Below are 27153 nucleotides of genomic sequence, written 5' to 3'. Positions count from 1 at the left end.
TTCTCTCCTGCCAAAGAACACAACATCAACATATTTTAGTACAGTAACTAGTCCCAGACAATTTCTCAATCACTCCTCAGGATGCGACTGAAATTTAATCCGCTGACACCAGCTCCTGAATTGTTGATTTCACTGGAGCTCCACGAGTGCAGGAATCATCACTCATTGACCAGTCTGCACAGCCAGGGTGATCTTCTGTCTACTTTGCTGGTAGAAGCTTAACATTCTGTGAAGTAATTTAACTCCTTCCATAGGTGTTAGTCTTGGTCTTCTGTTCTCACATGCTTACCTAGCAAATTATCTACTACTTATATTATGTCCAGAGGCTCTGAACTATCAATCAGTACTTTATTATTGACATTTTTTTTTTTTGTCCAAATAAAAGTTTAAGCCAAGACATAAAGCTTTTTCTAAAGGTGGACTGCCTTGCAACCACATACCATTAAAGGACAGTTGTGAGTCAAACTGGATAATTTGTGGATTTTTCTTTGTCTCTGAAAACCCTACTTCAGTTGACAAGAATTGAGGTAGTAAGATATACTACCTCAATTCTCTGTAAATTTTAATGCAGAACCATTAGGTTGTTCTTTTTTTTTTAATCTTTAACAGGTACTGAAGAAAATGTTATTGACTGTACAAATTATATTTTGCAGTAAGATGTAACTTTCTATGTGTGTTAATCTGTGTGACACTACAGATGAGGATGCAATGCTCTTTAGTTCCAAGGGACATTCGGCATCTTTTAAAAACACAGGCAATCCTGTAACAAAAGGCTCCATTATTTTCCACTTTATGTATTTTCCTTTCAAATCTAATGATTTTCAGAAGTTGTTAGGGTTACGGGGTCAACAGACAGTGTAAGAGTCCATTAGGTGTAGGAGCAAGCAGAGCTATGAAAAGCACTCAAGAGGAAGAACATAAAAAACAATTGCCCAGCAAATGTTGGAAGTATTGTTACGCGTGGTTGTTTTTTCTTAAAGCAGGGCACTCAGACAAGGAAAAGCATCCTCAGACTCTGCCACGAGCAGTCAAGACAATGTTTGTCCCTTTTAGGGCTGTGGGGGAAATCCAGTGTCTGAACACCAAACACATCTATTTGCAATCCAGATTCAGAGGGTTTGTGGGAGCAGAAGTAGGCTGCACCCACTATTTCATATTGCTGTTTTCTCTGGGATCTGCAGACTGGCTTTGGGGCTCATGATGGTGATGCTTGGTGCTCTTCCTCACACCTGCAAGTTGTTTTAGCTCTTTCCTACAGCTAGGCATTATCCTTTAATATAATTATACTTATAAATTATTTCCCTGGTGGTGGTGGTGGGTTGACCTTGGCCAGATGCCCACCCAGTCACTTTGACACCCCAGCCCTCAACAGGACAGGGCAAGGGGAAATATGACTGACAAGCTCATGGGTCAAGGTGAAGGCAAAGGAGATCACTGCCACAAACAAGGCAGACTTGGCTTGAGGAAAAATAATTTACTTTATTGGTTGTTAAAATAGATTGGGATGGTGAGAAACAGAGAGAAATTTAAAACTCCTCCAACTGCTTTCTCCCAACCTCACCTTCACTCCTTCATTGCTGATTCCTCAGCCTGTCTTGCTGTGAGTGCTGTTGGGAGGATGGGGAATGGGGGCTGCCAGAGACCTGATCACCTCTTCCTCTCCTCCCCCTCCTTTTCTTGGGGCCCACAGGGATGTTTCTCACACTTTCCCCCTTGTTGCCACACAGCATTTTGCCTTTCTGTCCCCACACCTTCCCTGTGTCACCCTACTGGCTGCCAGACTCAGCATTACTCAATAGAAACTGCTCCAAAATATTTCAGAGACTGTAAATCAAAATCAAGAAAGGCTGCACTTTTAATAATCTTTTCAGCAAGATGAAGTGTATTGGCAAGATCACTTTTAGGGGGACCAGCTTTGAACATCTCCAAGCTCAGACATGAGCAGTTTTCAACACATTTCCAGCTCTGGAGCCCCCTGCAATCCAGCTGAGGGGCTGGATTACTGGTGAGGAGAATCAATGGGAAGGAGAAATGTGCAGCCTTTTGGAGGTCACAGGGGTTCTTGAGCTGGTTTTGCTGCAAAAGCCACTCATGTCTGAATCTTACAAATAATTTCAAAAAGAGTTTCCTAAAAATTATTCCTGGCCTAATGGTAAAGGGACACAAGGCAGTGGGGAGCCATTGATGGCTCACTGCTGCCACTGAATCCTCCCTTCCTCTTTGGTTCTCCTTGCTCTCCCTACTGCTCATCCACATCCCTTGCCAGAGTTTTTCCCAAGCTGATTTGTATCACATAAGATTGCAAAAAATGGTTTGAAAATTAGATTGTTTTAATTCACTAATGCAGAATGATCAGTTTATAGTAAGAGTGAAGGGAACATCAGATGCAGAGGAAAAAATGGGACAGGGCTGATACCAAATTTTTCAAGAAAGACATAAAATGGAATTGAGAGGAAGGTATAAAATGAAGTGAGAGAGCCTCCTCTTCCAGGGAGGAGGTGCCATTAGGCTGCCCATGCTGTCCAAAGATCATGCTCCATCATCTTCCTCACTCTTCTACTCTCCCTTGGGTTGGCAGCTAGATTTTAAAAATTGTCAGCTTGCAAACATATCAGTTAATCCTTTGGTACACTAGACAAAAATTGCTTCCATATAAAAAATAATTAAGATCTGTCTTCACTCACCAAGTCAGATCTCAGTAGCTGAAAGACACAAAAGTTGCTTGGGAGTCCAGTTTCTCTTTTTCCTGCCTCAGGAGGTGCTGTTTTGTATTGACTTTGTGAGAAATTTTTACTTACACATTTGTGAACTTCGATCATCCTGGAAATGCTGGAGAGTCAAACCCAAGACACATTACAGCGCCTACTGGTGGCCCTGTGTCCAGGTTTAGAGCAAGTTTGGGGAAGAATCCCCCCAAAGGAGCTCCGGTGGGAAAAGCAGATCCAATCGGCCCCTCCCCCCCTCAACTGGTCCGGGAGGAAAGAAAAATACCTCCTTGGAGAAAGGCGGAAAAAACCCCCTGTTTATTAAACAATAAGACCAAAACAGTATCAAAACAATGAGACCCCTTGCCACTCTAAAAGAGATGACAAACTGAGAAAACCCCGGGTTCAAGCAGCAGCTCACTCAGTCTCTGATCAGTCTCTCAGTGCTGGAATTGTCGCAGGCCAGGGCCGGCCTGGTGGGCCACAGCTGCAGCTGCCGGTGCTCTCCTGGGTGTTCAGTCCAGAGCAGTTCCAAGAGGTCCGAAGAAAAGGGAAAAAAAAACAGTCCAGGGAACTTCTTTGCCTCAGCTAGCTAACACTAACTAAAAAGCAAAAGAAGAGCTCTCTGTCCCGCTGTCTGTCCGCAGACAACACAGTCAGGAGCAGGAATGTGGAGGAGTGAGTGCAGTGTCTGAAAAACAAACTGCGCGCTTCTTCTCTCTCCCCCTTCACTCTCTGTAACACTCTTAAAGGTACAAAACTTATTATTATTCAACATAAACAGAATGAGACGACTGGGGATAAAAGCATCATATAGTCAACCCAGGACACCCTGCCATCATTAGCACTTTTGAAAATATCCTGCACTGCTGTCTGTCAAAAGACAAGAGGTATATAAAGACAGCTGATAAAAAAGGTTTTCAGCTTACCAGGTGTCCATTCTATGTAAAAAAAACAAAAAAAAAAACCCCACAAAAAACAAACCAAAACAACAAAACCTCCAAAACAAACAAGCAAAAAAAAAAAAAACAAACCAACAAACCAACAACAAAAAAATCCCACCAAATTCCAAATCTTTCTCTTTTTTTTTTTTTGTCCATTTGTAATTTAAGTGAGATCTTTCTTTTCGTGAACTGATTGCTGCTTTCCCATACAATCCTTCCATGCCAAAATGACAACCAAGGATGGATGAATCCAAAGAAGTAATTTTTTTTACATGATTTAGCTTCCACAAGGCCAGATTTCTGAACATTAGGAATAAAAAAAAAAAAAAAAAAACAAACAAGAGAAAAAAACCCCCAGACTTTGTCATTTTTTATAAATTATCAAAATGGACATTTGAGACAGTCCATTCATTCTAAAAATTCATTACTAAGTACTAGATTAATTCTCACTTAGAACTGAGAAGACCAATGCACACCAAACTCTCACCTGAATTTAAAGCTCTTTTATTTATTTATTTTTTTTAATGCTCACCCTATATTCATTTCACTCATGCTAGTTTTGCAGTGTTCTGTAGATTAAAGCTCCTGATGTCTCTGGAGCCTGAACAGTAATACCATTCAGCAAATGGGTTTTTTGTCTTTCTGGGCATTTGGATTTAGGATCCACCTGAAGAGATTCCTATAAAATGCTGTATGTCCAAGGAGATTTACATAGATTGGATAAGCTTCAGGTAAACTTCTGAACTAAATTTTGCATCTTTAGAGGATTACCTGTATGCTATAAGTATATAAAGAAGAAAAAAGTAGTAAGCATTTTATTTAAAACTGACTTAACTTTAATTTCATTTAAAACTATTTAGAACTGACTTAACTTTTAGACAATGGCATTCCAGAACACAGAATTAGCTTTTCCCAAGCTTAAAAAATTTGAAATTTCAATTATTGACATTACACAGATGTTCTCAAATATTAAATAACAGATTTCCGTTTCATTCCACTTTACTACGTTTCTGGAAGTAATTAATATTCCAGGTAACTTCTGTCATGTGAAAGGTAGTAAGACTGTTTTTTACCATTGTTGTGATGAAATTATTTGAAGAAGAGATGTGTTCAATGCTTGTGGTAAGGATGACCACTGCATTTTAAATGTTTTGTATGGCAACAAAGAGGGTCCCAGACTGTGGAATGAAGGCATATGTAAGAAACTGTAGAAATCCCATATTAACCCCAGTGTTATTCTTGAAGCGTGAAAAAGCACAGATATTTTACCTGAAATTCTCTTCAGTCATTCTGTTTTCCGATGAACAAAGGAAATTTCTTTCTGACAATCATGCACTTACATGTCACACAGCATCTGCACCGTATTGGTAAGTGCAGAACAGGGAGAAAAACAGATAAAAGAATCAGTGACAACCTTGTTTTTAGGTAATCTTGGCTGAATAGAATAGGGTGATTTCAATCATAGCTTTCAATATCTGAAGTACAAAAGGAGAAACTCTGAGGTGTGCTAAAATTCCTGGATATTGGTTGTCTCACAGTTGAAAATCACTGTCTTAACAACTCACTCCCATATGGGTAATTAGTTAGGTCAAAAGTGTACTGTGTTTTCAAGTTAAACACTTTGTAACTGGATAAAAAGGTGGCTTTGTCTGTGGGTTGTTTTAGTTCCTGTTGCTATTCCTGATTTAGATCTGAGAGCTGAAGGCAACATAGCCAGTTCAGCTCAGCACCCAAAATACCAGGGCTGAATTTGACCAGGTTTACCTGTTTTACCTCATACAGCTTACAGCAGTAAAAGACAAGCAGCAAATGTCATCTTCCCACAGCAACAAATATTTTGAAAAGCACTTGTTCTAATTTTGATGGCAAACCCTCCCCTTTTTTTCCAAAAGTAAGTGCACCAAAATAGGGTGGTTTTTTTTTATTTCTCTGAGATAACAGCCAGAATATGCATGCAAAAAAAAAAGTTGTTCCAGATGTATTAGATGTTTTTAGTCTGTTATACCTACACAAAGATTTAAAGGAAGGTGCTATTGTACTGCAAAAGAACTAGAGGGTAGCATTGTATAGAGTAGTGGAAGCTATCCTAACCAGAATGCTTCACATCCACTTACAGAGCTGCTGAACTTCAAAGAAATCAATTACAACTCCAGGATTTCCATGGAAACCCTGTGAAAACAAACACAAGATACAAAAGAAAATTAGGCTAGGAGGCATCAAAAGAAAAGCTCTAATTAGAGAAGCAACACATCATTGGAGGGAAATCTTAAACTATACGAGTCAGCACCCACCTAGCATGTGTCATAAATAAATGCCACGTTCTAAGGGGAAAATTCAGCAGTCAAATCTGCAGATGTGAGTCTCTGACAAGTGATTTAAGTAAAGCTCCTTGAGGTCTCTGAAACATTAAATGTATTCTTTGCAGGAATCTTTAGGCTCCCAAGCATACTTACCTGCAGACATAATATTCAGCTGGTGTGCCCTGGAGAGAGTGGAATTTGAGTAGAAAGGGTTAATTTTAGCACAATTCTTCTTATTTCACCCCATCTGATCTTTTCCTTCCTTCATCTCTCCTGCTGTTCTTTGCAGGAATAAAAGGAAGTGCAATAAACCAGGCTACATTTTGGAGCAGCAATCCTATTGTGCTTTAGTTTTTTTTAAAAGTTATATCCTGATATGTTACAGGAAGACTAGAGGGGTAGCAGAAGATGGGAGTACACACTTTTAATGCAGGGAGAACTAAGGGATTGCATTATTTTACCAGAGAATTTGGATCCCAAGGACTGTCTCATTATATTGCTGAGAGAAATCAGTTGTTTAAAATAAATGCTTTAAGTTGAATTTAAGTTATAATACTGTGTGATACAGAGTATAATATCTATGTTTGCTGAAACCTCAGGCTGCAAACTGAGAACTTAGACCTAGATATGTTTTTAGATAGAATGATTTTCTCAGTAGTTTTTCTAGTAGCTGTGTTTTGTCTTTAGTATGAGAGGAATATTGAAAACACACTCATGTTTTTGTTGTTGCTAGGTAACATTCATCCCAAGTCTGGGGCTCCTTTAGTTTCCCATGCTCTGCCAGCGGCAAGTGCACCGCAACCACAAAGCAGAATATAAGGAGGAGACAGTTGTCAGCAGAAGCTTCAACTTGACAAGATAATTAATCAATTACAATTAATGGCCAGCCTGCATGGACACAGAGAAAAAGCCCAGTAAGGTGTTAGAAGACCTGAGACCAAAAATTACCACTGTGCCAAGAGGCACATGCAAGACATGTGAAGAGTGTGTGAGAGACAGGTGCAGAAGTTGAAAGGATATAATTTCCCAGGGATTTCTTTGTCCTGGGTCTCCCTCCAGTGTAGCCACATTTCTCTTCACAGAGAAAAGCAAGGCACAACTTCCCAAGAATATTTTTGAGATTCACATTCTCTGAACCTCAGAGAAAGGAGAACCAATTCTTATCTCATTTGCTGTGCCTGTGTTTGTGCAAAAGCGGAATGCAATATGGAGATTATTTACCCAAAGTGATGGTATTTTGTTTCCTTGGCCTGTCAGGGCCAAGTGTGTGTGTGTGTCAGGACTGTTGGTTGACACTCATGAGATGCTGTGAGAGTGCAGTTGGGTGCTTGGCAGATTCAGTTTAGATGTAATTTAATATGTAATATAGTGTATTATACACCAAGTGTAATATAATATAGAATGATATAGTATAATAAAATAATTAATTAGCCTTCTGATAAGATGGAGTCCTCCTTGTTATTCCTCTCCTTCGTCAGCAGCAAAAATATCTACTATACTCCAGAGGCACCCAGCTCAAGCTGATCTGGGTGAACCACTTTGAACCAGTTGTAGCTGATTGGAATCAGTTTGAACCAGTCAGAATTGGTCTGAACTAGTTTGGTCTGATTTAATTCTGTGCTGAGCCAAGGACAGGTAGCAGAGGCACAAGCACTCTCGGCAAAGGTGAGTGCGCAAGGAGCAGAGTGAGTATCTGGGGTGTGCAGCACATCTGGGGAGAGGGGAACGAGTCAGGGAGACCTTGACAAATTAGAGGGCTGCTGTGGTCCTGGGGGTTGGCCACAGTGAAAGATCAACCTTGGCAGCTCTAAGACTCTGTGTGAGAAGGATTGCTCAGCAGAGGTTGAGAGCAATGGGAAAGGTGGGAGGCAACTCAACATAATCATAACACATGAATGATTGGGTGAAAGCCAATTCTGCCAAAGAGTATTTAACATCTTATGCCAGCAAAAAAGGAATCATAAACTGTTGCCTTACATGCCAGAAGTTCCCAAATATCAGACTGATCTCAGAGTTAGGAGGATGGCTGTGGGCCTATTTCCATTTTCAGTAGCTGCTCACAAACTCTGCAGATGTGCCATCTATGGCTGGTACAAATATTTACTGGTGATAGTAGAGCAACTGTCAGACTGACTGAGGCTTTCTGACAAGGAGGGCTGACATAGGAGCAGTAGTAAAAGCCTTGCTAAAGGAGTTTATACCTAGATATGTGATTCCAGATTCAAGTGAATCAAACAGAGGTGCTCATTTTAGAGTGAATATGATAAGTGTATCAGTTTTGGGGGGCAGAGAGGCACTTTAGGAGGCACCTACCAGGAACTTACATCCCAGCTAAGGCCAGCATGTTTGATGGAGCTGAATGCTAGACCCTGTATAAGTAGTGAATGATCAATCAGTTCATAGTTACTGATTTGAGAATCCTTTGTGATGTTACATTAATAATGATAATAATTTCCACCCCATGACCCAATCCCAATCCCACCCCAATCTTGTTACCCTTCATTCTGGAATAGTTATTTGTAATTATGTAAGGGAAGAGGTCAAATGCCTTGAAAAGTTTGTTTTCCCTTTTAGTATGTTAGCAGGTGTGCTCAGTTAAAATAAAGGGAGAACTGTAAAAGAACATATTCTGTGCAGTTCATATCATCATAGCTGCAGGTCAGGCTCTGGGTAGGAGCCTGAGAGAAGAGGCTGTGTAATGCCAATCCTTTGCATAGGAAAAATGGGTATTTTTCCTGTGGGGCAGGGGGACAGAGGGACACTGAGAGGCACAGCTGAAGCTGACTGCCCCCAAACTTTTGCACACTTAGACTGTGAGGCAATAAAAGCCCAGAGGTTCCTTTGCTCAGGGTCCCTTTTAGTGTCACCCAGCTCAGGTGGTGTGGTGTGCTGGTTCGTGCCAGGACTAAACCATGACATGTGGGTGTGACTGCCAGAGTGGCTCCTACATGGTCGGATAGAGAAATGTCCATAATATAAAAAAAAGATAAAAATTTTTTGAGTATATTATCCCCTACCTGTTATTCATCCAGTTTCACTTAATCATCCAGCCTCTGAAGGTGTCTGTCCAAGGCAACCCTTCAAAATTTGATTTATTTTTGATCTCATTTAGAGGTTGCCATACAGTAGAAATGTGTTAGTTCCAAATAACTACAGTTCCAGAAATGAACAGAACAGAACATATCAATTCACTTGCTCTCTAATGGAAGAATAAAATACCCTAACATGTGTGATGTGGTTGAGACATGAAAGGCTGCACAGGCTGGAAATAAATTAAATTATTTTAAATATTCCTGCTGTTCCACTTCTCCAGTTCTTTTCTGATTCTCTTCATTTAGTCTTGTTAGGCATGAATGAGAATTCTTACAATACCATAGAATTTTAGTTCACTAAAGAAAGAGGTGTTTTTCCCCTTCATTGCTAAACTCTATCCAAAATAATACTTTGAAGCTTTTCCTGAAATGGAACAGCAACCCCATTTCAATGATACATAGACGTTTTTCATTTTTTTTCTCCCTTCTATCATCTCCACAACCTTTCATGCCACACTCATTAGCTGGAGTCATAGAACTGAGACAAGTAATTTAGGAAATGCAGAGGGTCAGGATGTAGCTATTGGACTCAAAGAAATCAGTCTACTGGGTGCAAATTCCCTTAAGCAACAAGGTCAGCAGATCTGATTTTTTTCCTGGGTTTTGGGGGTTTGGGGTTTGTTGTTGTTGTATTGTTGGTTTTTTGGTGACTTTTTGTTTGTTGGGGGTTTTTTCTTTTTTTATTTTTTTGCTTGATGATTTATTTTCTCTTTGGGAGTTTTATCTGAATTCCAGACTTTGTCTTTTCCTCTAGGTTTATATACAGGCTGTACCCCTGATGGAGGTAGTTCCAGAAATCTCAGCAGGCATGTAAAGATCATGTGGCTGTGTAAGGGCAGATCTGTTCCCTAGGCTTTTGCTCTTGTGCAATGGCTCTAATCTATCTGGGAAACTATGAGCAAATTGCACATGTATCACTCATCTGACTTGCACATGAGCTACAGCCCTGATGTGTTTGGAATGGATCAAACAATGCATTAGCACATTGAATTCAGTAGAATAATATGGAAAATATCAATTACATTCCTTCTTTTCCCTCAGTAGATTAAACTCATATATTCAGTTTCCAGGAAAAGCCCTTTACCCTGCAGTCTTGCTTTGGAAAGGAGGGCAGAGAGCAATCCTTTCATCTAGTCGGCTGTATTTTTTAATTGTGTTTTGCTAATGGATTATGTGCAGGATGTGGAGCTGCAGAGAGATGAAGCTTGCCTGAAATGAGTATCTTCCCCCCAAAGACAGTGAAATGATAGCATTAATCTAAGGGGATGAAGGCTTTTATATCCAATGAAAGGGCTTTGCTTTTCAACAGGAGGCTGAAACTTGTGCCCTGCACACTCCCCAGCCAGAACTGCCTTGTGCTGCATCATTTACTCCATCACTTACTCCAGCGAGCAGGATATTCACTTGAGAAGTAAGTTAAAATTACAAGTTGCAGGGCATTCTAGTTTATGTTTCCTGTGAACACTTGTCCTACAGAATAAACCAGTGTCTGATGGAGAGATTTATGTTTTCTGGCTGAGAGTAGCTGGGATGTCAGTGGCTAAGGGAGCAGCCTCAGGCAGGGGTGGGAGAAGAGATCTGTTTAAAACCTCTCAGGCAGAAGGTGGGAACTACTTTCACTTCCAGGGCAGGTGTGGAGAGGCCATACTCCTTTTTGTCTCTCTTGTGCTTTAGAATCCAGAGGAAGGGAAGAAAAAGAAAGATATCAGGAATTTCCCTCCTCAGAAAAGGTCTAAAATGACTCTTTTCTATGTAGAAAAAAACCCAAAAAAACACTTGAGGTTTTTGTTTAGGGGGAGAAGGAGAAAAGATAAAATCTATTTATGTTAAACCATACTGGAATGTTTTCTAGCATCTGAGCTCAGCTGCCACCCAATTAGACTTAGGACTAAAGAAACTGTGTGAAAACTGAACATGGAATCATTCCATCAGCAGCATGGAATATTGCAGCTTCGACTTCTTTTATGGCTCAGCCACAAATGTTTCGAAACAGCTACATGATGAGAATAGAACATACACCTGACTAAATAATGAAAAAAGGTGTAAATCTGACAAACTGTAAGCTGTAGCTTTTAGCACGACAAACAGAACTATAAAGTAGTGGGAGATCAAATCCAATAAACTGAAAAAGCTGTTCTTACTGCTGCTGAATGTGACATGCATAAGGTCCCTGAGGAAGCTAGGCATGGCTGCAAAAATCTTACACTAGGGACTTTAAATACTGGAAATCATCTTGTGTGAATTTAGCTTGTCTAACTGCAAGAAAAGGGTTTTAAAATGCTTTCTGTCATTCAGGAAAAGCCAGCAGAGCTGGTAAAGTGAAAGCAGACCCCTGGTAACTCAGCCCAGTCCCACTGCCTCAAACCAGGAGTCTGATTCTCAGCTGAACCTCCTGCCCTTGCTTATGGCACCTCAAACTTGCAGAAGTGATTTTACACTCAGTTTGTATCAGCATCAATAGCCACAGAAACTTTCCCTATGGCATATCCCATATCAGCTCACAGTGTGAGGTAACCAAAAAACCCTCAAAAAACCAATCAAATAAATGAGATATGTTTACATGGTGGTCGGTAGGAATTAACTTCAGAGCTTAATTTCAAGCCTCTTCAGGCAAGGGGAAACAAATTGTGAAGCCACTTGTTGGCCAAACCAAGCCTCTTTTGAGGCTTGACCATCTGCAGCAAGAGTGGAGATCTGGAACAAAGTAAATTTTAGAATGTGGAAAAAAGCCAATAGAGAATCAATTTGACAGTCTGGCCCATAAAATATGTACTTTAAATTAATTTTAAGAAAGCAGCATGTGTGTTTTTGAAAGTGGCAATTTGCCCACATGTATTAACATTTGGGTGCCACCAAAGCAACTTGAAAAGTTTGGCCTATTTGCTAAAACTTCAGCAAATTTCTCTCCTTCTCACTGGACCTTCGTTTTGGAAAGATGAGATTTAAGTTGTTCTCCTTTTCTTGAGTTTGAGAAAATGCATGACACTTGGTTTCAAGATATGGAAACATAGCAGAAAAAATATGGGTGATGTAATGATATGATTTCAAGCAATTTCAGTTATTTCCTAAGAAAATAGTTTTTGAAAAGGAGTCTAGAAAAGGAATACATCCTTCTCACCCTACTACTGAGGAGTTTTGCCCTTTTCAATTTTTGAGTAGTTCAGAGGAGAAATATGCACAACTAGACCTGCCACAGTAAATTTTCTAAAACTATTAAGTTAAAGCCAGGCTTGCTACACTCATACGTATTCTGTAACATTGTGCCTGTAGGGACAGTGGCATAGAGTTTTATCTGCAATATTATTTTTCTGGCATTTGTGACAAACCATAAACTACGGGACTGAATTTTTAAATGGAGATATTTCCCATTATTAATCTTGTGAAAGTAGGATTCTGCTATTGTAAACTAGCAGCAAACTTGCTCTCAAACCATATTTCCAGTAGCTCTCATTTTGCTGCAGATGTAAATTCAAAGAGATATATGTTTCTCTCATCCCAGTGCTACTGCTGAATTAAAATATCAGCAATATCTATGAATTAAATGGGCCTCATCAACACTTTTTACAGCAGCTGAGATAGCATTTCATATTTTTTGTTTACAAACAGCAATAAATATAGTCATGTCTATTGATCTTTATTATCGTTAAGATTTATCAAGCAGCTCTTATGCTCCTGGCCTTGCACAAAAGGAAGAAAAAGAAAAAAAATAATCTATGAATCCCCTACATGGAGTTTCTAAAATCCATATTTAACATGTTGGAGTCCTGCTTTTAAGCAAGGTATGTATCCAACTATGCTTCTGTTCCTTGGCAGGAGTATGTCTGGGAGAAATTCAGCAGGGAGTACCACATCGCACATTTTCCTAGTGCCAAAAATCCTAAAGGATGCTTTTTACCTCTCTCTCTGGAAGTTGCCTTCATCCATCACACAAATGTGTGGCATTCAAGTACCTGAAGAGAGCCTACAAGAAAGATGGAGGGATACTATTTACAAGGGCCTGGAGTGACAGGGTAAGGGGAAATGGATTAAAACTGACAAAGAGCAGATTTAGATTGGATATTAAGAAAAAAATTATTACCATTGTCAGGAAAATTAATCCACAAACATCAGAGTTTTATGTCCAAAAAGGAGACAGAGGAGTCCTTTGACTTTATTCAAATAAAGGGAGAGGCCATGGGGCATTCCCCTGGGATCTCTCAAAGTTTTGGAGGATGCAGCCTCCCTTTTCATCCTAATTTCCCAGCTGCATTTCCCTCTCTCTTTCCCCCTTGGCTGAGGTACTTGAGAGGTACAGACTCCCCAATACACCTGATACCAAAGATTTCCCTCTAGTGTATAACCCTCCCTTTTAATTTTTAATTCTTATGGAATTTAGGGGGTTTTCTTCCCCATTGTTTCTTTCATCTTACAATGTCTAATTTCATTTATCATTTTATTTGTAAAAGCGAATATCTTTTTTCCATTCATCAATCAGTGGAATCCTTCCCATTGTTTCTTTTATCTCCCAGTGCTAGCTTTATCAACCAGCAGACCCACAGCTTGTTTGTAAAGACAAATCTACTATTCCTCTCACCATGAGGATGACGAGTCACTGGAATGGGGAAGAAGCTGTGGCTGCCCCATCCCTGACAGTGTTCAAGGCTGGGTTGGATGGGGTTCTGAGCAACCTGGTCTAGAGGAAGGTGTCCCTGCCCATGGCTGGGGTGCTAGAATAAAAGGACATTCAGGATCACTGTAGTGCTTCTGAAAAACCAAATAGATTGTCTAGTAAATTATTAAAGGAAGAGTCAAGAAATCAGCCGCAATCAGAATTTAAACATGTAGCCCATCTTTATGTTTTATTTCCCTCTTTCTCCCCCTTCCTCACCATCATGTGGAATTTACTCACACCCACCTAGATGTCTGGGAGCATTAAATTGAAGATCTATCTGTATGAAAAAAATTAAAGCCTTGACCCATCACCTGTCATCTGGATGAAGTAGCATCTCAAAAAGAGCTGTGCTTTTCAAAAAGGCAGAGCTTTGGCTAAAGGTTGTATTCCCAGATGTAGAACAATCCTACTAATTTTAATGGAGCATGACAAGTAACCAAAGGCAGAGTCTGATCATTAATTTGAAATTAGAACCACTTTATTTCTACATTTAAGCATTTTATTCAGTGTTTCCTGTCCAAAACATTATACCAAACCAAATTAAATTGGTTCAAGATTGATTTAGTTAAAGTGGTGCAAAACTCCCATGTAGACACTCTTAAATTGCTTTAAACCTGAAACATCAGCCTAGGTTAAATTGATTCCTCACAAGATTAGCAAAATCAATATATCATCCATTTTTAACCTGTTTAGTGGTACCCACTAAGTAAATTAGTTTAAAAACCTAATAATTTAACAACACGTGCTGAGACTAGTGTTTATCATGATGATCACAATTGTTTTCTTGTTTCCTTTGAAGCTGATGATTCAGATCTTGTACCCAATCTGGCATAGTGAATGTGATGGCACTGAGGCACTCCTGGGTACAATCACAGGGATTTTAACACTAGAACAGTGCAAATCTGGATGAAAGTGTGGCCTGACTTTGAATTAACAGTCCTAAGTAGTGGATTGCCAGCATTTGGGATTTTCTGTGTGTAAATGCTAGATTTGTGTTTTTCATTTAAAAAGGTCCATTTAGATCAAACACTGTTCAAATGGTAGCAATAAAAGTACTGGCTAGGGAAAAGGAGGTTGAGGGGCGAAGACATTGTTGCTCTCTACCTGAAAGGAGCTTGTAGCCGGGTAGAATTTGTTCCTTCTCCCAGGTAATCAGCAATAGGAGGAGAGGAAACAGCCTCAAGCTACACAAGGAGAGATTTAGCTTGGACAAATTCTTGTCAAAATAATTTTTAAATTGTCCCTAAGGTACTAATCCATGTATGGTGAAATTACAAAGAAGAAAAAAGAAGTGATACAAGAATTAAGACGAAGACTTGAGCTTTTAATGAAGTAAAACAATCTACAAAATAAGGAAAAGTAGAAATTTCACCAATAACATGGCTAACATATAGAGATAATGAAACTTTAACTTAGTAGGTGATACACAGCTTCAAACAGAGTAGCATCTTCCCAGTGAGGTGCAGGAAAACATTTTCTCTGTTTCTTTCAGTTGATTCTCAAGGTCTCATCCCTTGGCAAGTGCAAAGCCACACCACACCAGACAGCTCCTGTGGAAAGGAACCATGTGAGTTTGACAGCTCCACTAAACAAAGAGAAAATATCTTTCTGGGTACCATGTTATAGCCAATATATGGCACAAGCTTGGGAGGGGGAAAAGTAATTAAATTCTTATGATAAAATCTAAATTTGATTTTACTATGGGATAGGTTGTGATATAATTGATCCAATCTTTTGCAAGCAATGAGTTATATCTTACTTATTTCATATTTTTGCAATCAAGAAGGCTTTTGAAGATATGCACCTGTAATTTTCAATATTGAATTAAGAAGATCTTGTCTTTAATAGCCACCTAATAAATGAAGGATAGTGAATCCTTTTCCAAGTTTTATTTTAGTAAAACCTACTAGTCACTAAGGAATTCATACTATCAGAGGTTTATTTTGTGTTAAGATTTAAAAATGACCAGAAACTTCAAGGAAAATGACAGGATATTAAAATAGGAGGAGGAAAACAAGATTTCCCAGTTAAGCAAATCTGTATTTCTTGTAAACATTATGCAGACTTTAAGGTGCCTCCTGTCCTAGCAGAGTATGATTGATAAAAATGATCAAGGGTCCAGACAGAAGAGCACAGAGTGAAAAAACACTGGGGCGGGGGACAGGCAGAGGGCAGGAATCCTTTTGGATTGACCTTTAGCTGATAAATTGGTGATGTCCTCATTAGCAGCAGCCCTGCTGCTTGCCCTCAATAAAAGATAATGTCCTGTTGTTAGCACTGTTCCCGTCTGTGTGATTTAATGCCACTATTACAGTGCAGATTCCATTTAAATGGATTAAGGTTTAAATGAAGACAAAATATTTTTTGGGTCTGCAGTGTTTGTCTCTGAAGCAAGCAGTTCACTTTCATTGCCTGTGACTGGAAATTGGCAGGCTGTAGGGGAATTGACGAGATCACATTAGAAACAAGGTTTTCACAAGGTATTACCTGTAAAAACCCAATTTGGTTAATATGCTCTCAGTAATATTTCACAGGCAGTTAGTCTGCTTATGATAAACTTTTTAATGCACAGTTACACACATCATCATTGTCCCTCAGGGAAAAAAAAATCAAAAAAAACCTTTTCTAGAATTTCATTATTATCTTAGTATGCAAAGTTTGTGAGGTTCAGAATGTAGCAAGTTAATGAATCACATTAACTACTACAGACAAGAGATACATGATTCTAAAAATACAGAAAGAGATGCCATTATTGATCTGTGACTTGACTGGGCAAGTCTTTTTTTGCTTTCTGAAGAATTGTTTTAAACAAAGAAGCTTAAGCCTTTCAGTTTGCTCCCCAGAGGTGCTTACATTTCAATACTGTACCCTGGGAGTCAATTGGTATTTTCAAGACAAATGACCAAAGTTCTAGAGAACAAAGATGTTCAGCAATCTCTCTCATCAAATGTAATTACAGAGTTATTTTAACTACACACAGAGATAGATTGTAGGGTCCTTTATTAACAATAGATCAGCCTAACAAAATCTTGCATGTTGGTTGAAATCTCCTAATAAATGATGTAGGAAGCATCATGACACAACAAAAAGCAACGTTAAAATGCTACAGGAAAAAGCATTTTAAAATGCTTATTTTAAAATGCTTTTTATTTTTAAAAATCTGATCTATTACTTCTGTTTTCTTTGGCCTTATCACTTGTATTTATGATCCACCACACAATCCTGCACTCAGCTTTGATCATATGCACACCAGCTGGAACCATCCCAAAACCAGCTTTCCATTAAAATATATTTCCAATTTATGAATATAAATATGAAAACATTTTTGCTTCCAGATAGATGGAAGCAAATGGATGTTGTCCTCATCTGGTGATACCCAGTAGCATGGCCTGTGAGGACACCAATCATCAGTTTGATCCTTTGGAATTGCTGGGAGCTGGGACCGCCTGTGGGAATTACACTGGGAGCAGGCAAGAGGCAATTTCCCCTTTTCACAGCCTGGAGGTGGGAGAAGGGAGAAGGGGTTGAAGCAGCACAATTTCAGCATTTCCCCTCCCTCTTTTGGGCAGAGCCGCACACAGGCAGCAGCACCAGCTGCCCAGAATGTAAAGAGCTGAGAGAGATCAGACCAACCACCTCCAAAACCTGGTCATGCACAGGCTCTTCAAATCCCAAATCTCTCAAATGGGGAGCTGCCATTTCTCTCAGCTTTCTGCACCTTCCAGAGGAAAGAGCAAGTGATCTCCACTCTCTCTTCAGGCATATTTTCTGCTGCTTTTTGAGCTCTCAGTCCCCCAGGTAATCAGCTCTCACATGTGCCATTTCTCTTTCACTGTGCCAAACAGCACTTTAATTAAAAGGTTTGCTGTTTCATCCTGGATTTTTTTCAGGAAAAAAATCACAAAATTGCGAGAAGCAGCTGGCACTCTACAGAAAGATATGCAAGCAACAGAAGGGCTGACTTGAATAACAATATCCAAAAGACTTGAGTAATGTGAAATTATTCAAAGCGACTTGCAATTGGAACTTGTTTCCTTTGAGAAATTTGGTTGAGGGGATGTGGGTGAGGGAGGGTTACCTTTGACATAAATTATTTTAAATAATACCTGTGGTTTCTTTTCTGGGTTTGTATCTGACAGTACGGGAAAAAAAAAAAATCTGTCTCTGTTATCCTGGCAAGAGCACAACCTGGATTTGTTGTCCCAAGTATGGGCTGTTTTGCCTGGTGTGAAAGAAGCCAATGCACACACAGAGTTGAGATATTTATTTCATATTTATTTCAAGTCTGTATTGAGCTGGGTGCTAGGTGGCAAATCCACACATCTAGCACAGCCTCAGTGTGCCAGCTGCTTGCTTTTGTACACTTCCAACAGGGAAGGATCAACATTTCCCACACATGCAACAAGCTATGTAGCTCTAAGCAATGGCTACAGCTTCCATTGTTTCTGTTTCATTATACTGATTATGAAATTATCAGTATAATAATTGGGTTTTAAATTTAAGATGCATCTTAGGAGAATAAGGGTAGTTTGTGATTTCAGGTAATTACAGAAGCCAGCAGAACACCAGAAACTGCCTTTTTCCCTCTCAGGAAGGGTCTCAGGGGGACTCTTCCTCACCCCCTCCCCTCCAACAAATTTTTTTTACTATGCATCCTCTATTGGGAAGGAGTTTATATGAGATGGGGGGTTCTACAGGTGTGGATTTCACTGTAATAATGGCTAAATATTAGCACAAAGTTCAAGTAAAACTCTTCTTTGGCTCTCTCAGCAACTTTTTATGGCGTTATCTCTTTTTTTGATTGGATTTATGGTGCTTCCTATTATTGCTTTTTAAGTCTTGGCTCCTAGTTCCTACTTGCAGAGGTAAAACATGTTATGTATTGCAATAGATTTGCCAGAAGCTTTTCAGAGGATTTTACAGGACTCCTATTCTCAGAACCAGAATTTCTGGAACTTTCTTAAACCCCATTTTTCCACTTTCTTGGGAGCACCATATCCACATTAAATGGCCCAGCACTGCCATGAGATGTAGGATAAATTTGTCAATAGAAATGACTGACTGTCCCTTGGTGCTGAAAACCTGAAACTCAGGATCTGCACAATTTTAATTACTCAAAGTCATCATTGAATAGTTCTGGCTTAGTTTTGCAATTGTTTTTTATAAACTTTTAGTATATTTAGAGGAGGACAGAATTTTGTCTTTACGTATGATATTTCTTTTTTAAAAATATTATTTCATTATGATCACAGCTCTTACAATGACATATTTGCTGTCATGTATATTCACACATAAAGATAAAAATATTTCTGTTTGTGACATCCACACCCTTAAGGTGGAGGGGAGCATCCAAGATTCATAAATGCTTATTGTTGAAGGGAATGGAAGAAGTAGGAGACTCCACAAAAAAAATCACAAAGTTTTATTAGTAAATTGCATATTGAGTATGAAAATTTTTAAAGTAGTCCCTGACCTACTCCATAAGCACATGGCAGTGGATTTTGTATAAGAGTGAAGAGAGAAAGGAAGAGATAAATGAGAGAAAGAGATTTATTTTTTAATTTCCCTTCCAAACATTAAAGATCGCTGTTTGATAAGCTGCCCTTTGAAGACATAATTCAGCAAATTAAAGATGCACTTACAATTATTAATTATATACACATTATTTCTTTCTCACTCTATTTAACAGTAGGAGGTTACTTTATAATTTTATGAACTTAGTAGGAGTGAGAAAAAAAATATCTTTATATTAATAATGTAATTACTTCTACTGTCCTGTTTCCTGTAATTACCATTGTTTTTTCTTGATTACGAAAAATAGCTTTAAAAATGCAAATTTTTTGAAGGTACATCACAGAAGCAACACGACTGTATGGATGGAAGATCTGAAATACAATATAAATGTCAAATGCCATCAAAAGTTAGAAGTTTTAAAAGGCTTTGTAAAACAAGTTTTCAGTGTAACCTAAAATCAAAAGAATATTTTAGGGGTGGATTTTTGTTGTTTTTTTTTTTAATTGGTGGAAATTTTGGAAGGTTGCATTCAAAATCAACTAGTGTCAGTTAAATAAATAATAATTTCTATTTTGCTAGCATTTTCAGGAATTATTCCTGTCTCCAGCATGTTCAGGAGGTAAAGATCACCTAAACTTTTTATGATGATCAGAGGTATGTTCTGCCTCTACAGAAACCACTTGCAATGCTCCTCCTTCCTTGTGTTTTGCTTTATTTCCCCAATTGTTCTGGTGTTGGCAGTTTTTCACTGAAAGTATTACTCTTCTTTCAAGAAGAGTTGGATATAATCTTAATATTTGGTTAGCAGTGTCATCTACACACACTGAAAACCTAAAAGGCATTAATAGGACTAGAGAACAGTGCAGAATTATGAGCTGGTAAACACAGCAGCAAGGCTACTGAAAGTCTTCAAATGCTGTGATGTACTTTTTGTCAATCAGAGTCTAAAATATAATGTCAGATAATTTGGAGACTGAGAGCATAGTGGCTGTTTTTACTACTAAGTGACTTAGAGAAGTAGCAAGGGAAGGCAAAGTCATTCCTACTAACATCTGGCACCTTGCCCCTAGATGGTTATGGCACATCCTTGGTGCTGCCTGCACGCAGAATAAGACAGAACCACACTGCAAAATCATCTCAACAGAGCAAAATGCTAACAAAAAACCAAACAAACTCCCCCAAACAAACAAAATCTCAAACCAAACCCGGCATCAAAAAGCAACTCCTATCCAAAAATTAAATAGTTCTTTCAAATATCTTTTTCTCCCTCAACCACTTTGCCAATAAATGGCTGTATAATTACCAGCTTAACTTCACAAACCAGATTGTTTACCATGGGTGAAGAGTAAATCTTACATTTTTTCAGGCAATTGGTCTCATTTTAGACCATAGGCTCATTTTTTCTTTCTTCTCTTCCAACTATTTGCTGAATGCTATTTGGTGATATGTAAGCTGAATTATGCAACTTAGAGGTCTTTCTTTCTTTCTTTCTTTCTTTCTTCTTCTTTCTTTCTTTTCTTTCTTTCTTTCTTTCTTTCTTTCTTTCTTTTCCTTTCTTTTCTTCTTTCTTTCTTTCTTTCTTTCTTTCTCTCTTCTCTCTTTCTTCTCTCTCTTTCTCTCTTTCTCTCTTTCTCATTCTCTCTTCTCTTTCTCCTCTTTCTCTCTCTCTTTCTCTCTCTCTTTCTTTCTCTTTTTCTTTCTCTCTTTCTCTCTTTCTTTCTTTCTTTCTTTCTTTCTTTCTTTCTTTCTTTCTTTCTCTTTCTTTCTTTCTCTCTTTCTTTCTCTTCTCTCTTTCTTTCTTTCTTTCTCTTTCTCTTCTCTCTTCTCTCATTTCTCTTCTCTCTCTTTCTCTCTTTCTCTCCTCTCTTTCTTTCTCTTTTTCTTTCTCTCTTTCTCTCTTTCTTTCTTTCTTTTCTTTCTTTCTTTCTTTCTTTCTTTCTTTTCTTTCTTTCTTTCTTTCTTTTCTCTTTCTTTCTTTCTTTCTTTCTTTCTTTTCTTCTTTCTTTCTTTCTTTCTTTCTTCTTCTTTCTTTCTTTCTTTCTTTCTTTCTTTCTTCTTCTTCTTCTTCCTTTCCTTCTTTCTTCTTCCTCCTTCCTTCCTTCCTTCTTCCTTCCTTCCTTCCTTCCTTCCTTCCTTTCCTTCCTTCTTTCCTTCCTTCTCTTTCTTTCTTCCTTCTTTCTTTCCTCCTTTCCTTTCCTTTCCTTTCCTTTCCTTTCCTTTCTTCCTTTCCTTTCCTTTCCTTTCCTTTCCTTTCCTTTCCTGTTCTTTCCTTTCCTTTCCTTTCCTTTCCTTTCCTTCCTTTCCTTTCCTTTCCTTTCCTTTCCTTTCCTTTCCTTTCCTTTCCTTTCCTTTCCTTTCCTTTCCTTTCCTTTCCTTTCCTTCCTTTCCTTTCCTTCCTTTCCTTTCCTTTCCTTTCCTTTTCCTTTCCTTTCCTTTCCTTTCCTTTCCTTTCCTCTCCTTTCCTCTCCTTTCCTCTCCTTTCCTTTCCTCTCCTTTTCCTTTCCTCTCCTTTCCTCTCCTTCTCTCTCTCTCTCTCTCTTCTCTTTCTCTTTCTGTCTTTTTTTCTCTCTTTTTAAAAGAAATTTGGGGTATGGCAGTTAGTGTTGGATTACTTTGACCTTCCTCTGAAAATAAATATTTTGAATCTTTTTCTGGACTTCTCCAGTGGAAAATAGTCTACTAATTACAGCACTTGAGACTTTTTTTTGTGATGGATCTTTAAAAAATCAGTTTTACATGTATGCAAGTATTTCAATTAGGGTATTATTAGTATAGACAATATGTGGAAAAGCAGCAGTGTAATACAGCTGGAAAACAGAAGCTTAGTCTTTGGACTAAGAAAAAAAATAAAGTGGAAAGTGGAAAGGATCTTCTAAGAGGTATGTAAGTAATTAAGAGGAACAAGAAAGAGCAAGCACTTTTGCAGGTGTAAAAGTGCTTGATTCTTTCTTTTAAGTTAGCCTTGAGGGTTTAATTCTGAAGTGTTTTAAAGCTGGCAATGCTGAAAGCAAAAGCAGCAATCCACATGCAGCTTTTCCCTAGCACTTGCAGTGAAAGTCTAACCCATGGTTCACACAGGCTTGTGAACACCTAAGGGGAACCCCTTGCCTGGTGTGTGAGCAGCTCCTGGGGGAGAATTAGTCACTGCACACAGCTCTAATGATGGCCTGCCAGTGTTAAATTAATGGCATCCTTGGGGAAAAAAGGTAATAACATTTTTTCTTATTAACCCAACTGGCTGCAGGACTCTGCTCTAGTTCTGTTCAAATTCATCAGCAAAAGCCATTTTTTTGTACATTGCCTTGAGTTGGAAATTTTGATTCTCAGAGCTGAGAGGGCAAAAGGCAGTTTCTGGTGTTCTGCTGGTTTCTGTAATTACCTGTGATCACAAATTTATTCTCCTAAGATGTACCTTAAATGTAAAACCCAATGATATTCCATAAATCCTCAAAATAAATTTCTCCATCAACAAATCATTCATTTAGCCTTTTTAAGTCAATCACTCATCTCCATTATGAAAAACACCATAGAAACTAAAGCTGAGTTAGGAAACTGAAACAGAAATGAGAATCTACAGGTTAGAACAACACAGTTTTCCAGATAAAGACCTTATAGATTTATTCATTTACTATGCACTGCTTTATCAGCCATGGAGAACAATACTTTGCCTCAAAGACTGAGTCCTGTGAGAAGAAATTGAATTAAACAGAAAAGAAAATCAAAGCGTGGATATCTTCTTTCAGAAAACTTTGTTCATTATGCAGTACTATGATACATGCACACTCTTAGAAAGGAGAATGAAAAATGTTCCTGGGAAATTCTGTGCAATATAATGTCAAAATTCAGTGGAATGGAAAGAGGTTTATGCTGCCAAAAAAGCACCTAGGTTTTCAGAATAAAGGACACACTTAGTGTTTCCTTCTTCTAAAGCATCTCTGTGGTACAGTTCTTTAACACTATCAACTACATTTTGACTTGTTACTAATAAACTTGCTTCAAGTGTTGAAGTTTATTATCTGTAGCATTCTGAAATTGTTGCATCATATGAAACATGAATTTCACCAACGAACATTAATGCTACCTGCCAGACAAGGGAAGTGAAGGTGAGTTTTATACAAGAGTTAAATCCTGCTTATTTTTCTCCTGTGGACAGATCTTCTGGGTCAAATCCTGACTCTTTTTATTTGTGTTTCAGAATGTAAGACTTTTCGTATGTGGAGGTAAAATCAGAAGCCTCAGCAGTCAGCCCACTTGTTCCAGTAATTGCTGTAATTGAACTAAGATGAGCAATGCTGGGTCCCCACTTAAAAGCTGAGGGAAAGTTTACTTTGGTGAATTGCAGCACCACTGCTCAGGCTGCAGTGTGGTGATAAGAGTGTCATGAGAGTAGGTACTGTCAGCTCTCTAGAGCAACATCAGCTGTGAGAACAGAAATTAGACTAGAATGCTATTGCAAACTAACTCTGGAGAGGTATATTTAGAAAAATAATTCTCTTATTAAGCTAATTCTCTGCTAAAGCACTTTGCATTTTTCTTTATAAGTCAATACAAGTCACTTCACATCCTATTACCCCATGAGAACTTTAGAAAACTCCATTTAAAATTCATGGGAGACTATTATCTAATGATTCATTTCATTAATAACTCATCTCCCTGGTTTCTAGGCAACAAATGCTCCAGACTCTGCAGGCTTCTTATGCCACTGGTTCACAAGAACATTTTAATTGCCTCATTTTTGGCAAATGTGAAGGCTGGATCAGTCTATGAAATGCATGACAGTAGTGCCAGAGAAAGCTTTGAGCACATAAAAAGGGAATCCACATGTAATGACGATGTAGGATTGCTCCTGCTGCTATCCACAGGAAAGGAACCTCTGCTTTAATCATCTCACTTTTACATATATAGTGAGAAAGCTAGCAACAAAAAAATTAATAGCTACTACTATGTGAAAATAAAATCTGATAGCTATTTTAAGGATGTTAAAAAAGGAGACTGAAGCACCAATTCTCAAATTCTCTTAGGTATGTACTTCTAAAAGCAGAGCTCTTAAATGTATCAAGAACTGGGTATTAATTACAAATGTTCTGACTAAAATCTCATGGAAGGAGTTGATACACGATGGCCTCTGCTCACACTTAGTACTTTCAGCAAGAAAGCTCCAGGTGTTCAACAATGCCTTCTCCTGCAGGTGGATAATCCCATAAAACTCACTGTGCTGTTCAGAGCCCCTCCTCAGGGAGTTCTGCATGTAGCAGGAATTTCTCCAGCTGCAGAACTGGTTGGGGTCTGCAAATCCTTCCTACCTGGCTGAGGTCGAGGTAAGGACGTTGCTTTATTAGTGGGTGTTTAAATAATCAAGTCAGACTTAGCTGCATGTTTCACATCTGAACTAACACTCAAACTGGGCTTCATGGAACAGTTTATCCTGTCCTTTCTATACCAAAGGTAGTTCTACTGCTTTCTCTGCCAGGAAGCACAACATTCAAGGTTTTTTTAAAGACAAAGTAGAGAAAGCAAAATTCAGTTGTACTGATACAATCTCATGTTTGAACTTCCAAATTTGATAGCTGGATGTGGAATTGCTTTCCCTTGAACACACACACTTTAGGGAACCCCAATCTCTTTTGAGATCACCCAGGGACTGCTGCAGCACATTTAACATCTCATCACGCCCAGTTTGCCAAGCTGCCAGAAAGGACAGACTGATCTCCTGGGGGCACCCAAATGATGCTCAGATACAGTTCCTCAGATGAGGAGCACAGAACTGGTACACAAAACCCTCCTTTCTGTGCCTGTTCTCATTTTAAAGAAGTAAAAACATCCATTTGATACTTCATCCTTTGAAGCTTCATATCTTAGAATCTGATTGAACAAGGAGGGCAATTTTTTTTCAAGTGGGTGCCATTCAGATTTTCATTGAACTGAGCCTCCAGCACTTTTATGTTTTGATTTGCTCAGGAGTTAGATGTGCTCTGCAGACTCCTCCTGTCTCATCCCACATGAGTTTCTGCAGAAGATTATCCAACTCAATATGAACATTGTTGTTCCAGGAAAAGCAGTTGTTACATTTCTGTTCTGAAAACAGCCTGAATAAAAAGATTTACATGGTAAATGCCTCTGAATAACCTGGAATCAGCATGAGGGGCATTCAGTCCAATCTTACATATTTAATTGAAGCATCTCATAGTGCTCTGGAGCCCATAGTAATTCAAAAATGAGCTAAACCCAAGGAATTACTGCATTTCTAAACAAATCATTTTGAAGTAGACAGTCTTGAAACCAGAGGAAAGTCATTAAATTGGAAATCCATGCTGAGCTGTAAAGTGCATTATATATTCCTTGATATATTACCAGAAAAATACTTATTAAAGCAAAGCATGGTAAGAATATTCAATTAACTCTACATCCTTACAAATTAATTTTCCTTCTGTTATTGAATGTTTAGAGGCTCTTCCATTTCTGTAATGGTTTAATATTACAAATAAACCATCAACCCCAGCCCCCCCCAAAAAACCCAAACCCCACAAAAACTAAAACAAAGCATAACAGAAAATTGTATATTTTTAAAAGCAATACAGGCTTTGTTAAGTTCCCCCAGGTCTCACAAAGAAAATAGAAAGTATTGGTTTCTAGTAGTACTTCACAGAAACTGGTGGGACTATTTAACAGTAGGATCTTATTGTTTATTGGTTTTTCATTTAATTTATGAATTTAGTTAAAAACCGAGTGATTTACGTAAAATAAAGTAAAAAGAGAAAAAAGAAAAAAAAATTATCTGGCTTCCATAGTTCTCATCTCAAATATATTCTTAATAAGTTAATCATAAGAGTCCCTATGCGATGTTACCTCACCTGAAACTGTTGAAATATGAATAAAAACCTTTCTACTGTCATTTTCTGGAAAGAAGAAAATTTCTTAATTTTTCACCCTGTTGTTAAGATGTGTGCCCCTATTTATTGAAAGTAACACTAAAAGTTACAAGTGTCAGGTGTGTATTTCTTGTAAAATTAACAGCAGTAACAAAATTACACGAGGCTAATACCTTCCTAAACCAAGGAAGTATTGATCATTAAAGTCTTTCCTGTAGGAAGAATCCAGTGGCCTTTGCAATCCCCAATGACCATTTGGGATTTTAAATAGTTTTAAATGATGCCTTAGAAACTATGTGCTTTGAAAAGCATAGATTGGTTTGGATTTTATTCCAATTTTTGAGAACTTGTTTCAAATCTTAATCAAAGACCTAAGTCGTTATTTCATTAGAATTGATATTTTCTTTTTTCTGCAGTTGAAGATTTTATCAGATCTGGTTACTGAGTCCAAAGCTCAGTTATGTGGGGTTTACAAATTCAATTGCACCATTGGGTGATGGAACCTTCCTTCAGACTAAAGTGCTGAAAATGTACAAGCTGGAAGATAAATATTTATATTTTCATATATATATAAAATTAATTAAAGAAGTGAATTGTCAGAAACCCCAAACCCAAGTGTTTAAAACATTGTTTAAAGATATTACATTTTAGTTATTTACATTTATGTTAATAAAAAAAAAAAAACAAAAAAAAAAAAACGAAAAAATCCCTGCCTAACTTTGCCATCAAAGCTGGTGAGATAACTAACTACATAAGTAAATCCAAATGGTAATTCAGAAACTTGGAAATTCAGGGGTTATTTTTGATATAGAGGATGAAGAAAAAAATTAATAAATATGTGCATTTTGGAAAGTTGACATGGACTTGTAGAGGTGAATTTTCTACAAGCAGCCCCTAGCTCAATCCTCAGTCATCTGGATAGGTATTGTTATAAACAATAATCACAAACAATTAATTATTTGAAGCTTGAACAAAAGGAATATATATATATTATATTATATATATATTATATATATATATTATATATTTATTAATATTATATTTTATATATTATATATTATATATTATATATTATATA

Source organism: Zonotrichia albicollis, chromosome 2, assembly GCF_047830755.1.
Source record: "Zonotrichia albicollis isolate bZonAlb1 chromosome 2, bZonAlb1.hap1, whole genome shotgun sequence".
NCBI lineage: Eukaryota > Metazoa > Chordata > Aves > Passeriformes > Passerellidae > Zonotrichia > Zonotrichia albicollis.
This window is presented reverse-complemented; position numbering follows the sequence as displayed.